This window comes from Sinocyclocheilus anshuiensis, unplaced genomic scaffold (genome assembly GCF_001515605.1).
Source record: "Sinocyclocheilus anshuiensis isolate Anshui unplaced genomic scaffold, SAMN03320099.WGS_v1.1 scaffold1875, whole genome shotgun sequence".
NCBI classification, from domain to species: Eukaryota; Metazoa; Chordata; class Actinopteri; order Cypriniformes; family Cyprinidae; genus Sinocyclocheilus; species Sinocyclocheilus anshuiensis.
In genome coordinates, this window is record NW_015549774.1 from 304,801 (window position 1) to 306,514 (window position 1,714).

Sequence of the window (1,714 nt, forward strand, 5' to 3'; positions counted from 1 at the left end):
ACCCCATCAACTTCGGTCAGAAATCTTGGTGTAATCTTTGATGAGCAGCTGACCTTCAAAGACCACATTGCAAAGACTGCCGGATCTTGCAGGTTTGCATTGCACAACATCAGAAAGATCAGGCCCTTTCTAACGGAGCATGCTGCACAACTTCTTGTCCAGGCCCTTGTCATCTCTAGGCTGGACTACTGCAATGCTCTTCTCCTCAGGGATCAGTTCTTGGACCCCTCTTCTTCTCCATATACACTACATCACTGGGTCCCATCATACAGGCACATGGCTTCTCCTACCCTTGCTATGCTGATGACACACAGCTCTATCTCTCATTTCAGCCAGATGATCCAACGGTAGCTGTACGGATCTCAGGCTGCCTGGCGGACATCTCGGCATGGATCAAAGAACATCACCTACAGCTCAACCTGGCAAAGACTGAGCTTATTGTCTTCCCTGCCACTCCAACTCTACAGCATGATTTCACCATCCAGCTAGGTTCTTCTGCAATTACCCCATCAACTTCGGTCAGAAATCTTGGTGTAATCTTTGACCAGCTGATCTTCAAAGACCACATTGTAAAGACTGCTCGATCTTGCAGGTTTGCATTGCACAACATCAGAAAGATCAGGCCCTTTCTAACGGAGCATGCTCAAAATCACTTTCCAGCACATTCTCGTTCACTGTTCCTGGCTGGTGGAATGATCTTCCCACCCCTAGCAGGAGTACTGAATCCCTGACACTCAAGCGACCGCTGAAAACTCATCTCTTTCGACTCTACTTGACTTCTTCCTAAATAAAAAATAAAAAAACTTTGTCTTTCTCTTTATTTATTCCTTCCCTTTCTAGCTTGTACTTATTTAAACAATGCCTGAAACTTGGTTTTGCGAGCACTTCCTGTGACTGTTTGCCTCTTTAAGATTTATGTATTCCCCAATTGTAAGTCACTTTGGATAAAATCATCTGCAAAATGGCTAAATGTAATGTAAATGCTAGCTGGTTGCTAGGGTGCTGCTAGATAGACGCTTTGGTATTCTAACATTGCTAGGTGGTTGTTAGGGTGTTGCTAGGCAATCGCTTGGGAGTTCTGACACTGCTACCTTGTTTCTAGGGTGTTTTGGCTGGTCTCTAAGGTGTTGCTAGGCTGTTGTTGTGGTGTTACAACATTGTTAGATGGTTGCTAGGCCGTTGCTCTTGTGTTAAAACGTTGCTAGGGTGTTGCTAGGCTGTCGCTTGGGTGTTCTGACTCTGCTACCTGGTTTCTAGGGTGTTTTGCCTGGTCTCTAAGGTGTTGCTAGGCCATTACTCTGGTATTCTAGGTGTTACCTCTCTGGTTTCTAGGGTGTTGTTAGGTGGTTGCTTGGGTGTTCTAACATTTCTTGCTGGTTGCTAGGGTGTTTTGGTTGGTTTCTAAGGTGTTACTGGGCAGTTGCTCTGGTGCTCTGACATTCTAGGTGGTTGCTAGGGTATCTCTGGCTGGTTGCTAAGCAGTTGCTCGGGTATCTATCAGAGTTTGTCTGCATTTCTGCTGTGAATGAAGTCAAACAGGAGTTTCATTCTGATTGACGTCCAGCTCAATATCTCACTCTCCAAATAAATAAACTCACCTGAAGTCTGTACCGAACGCATAAAGAGGAAATAAGCAACACACCATCTCTTTGTCTGAACGCAGAATGTTAATCACAACACTGACGTTAACATTCAACACCTGATCTCAAGGCAA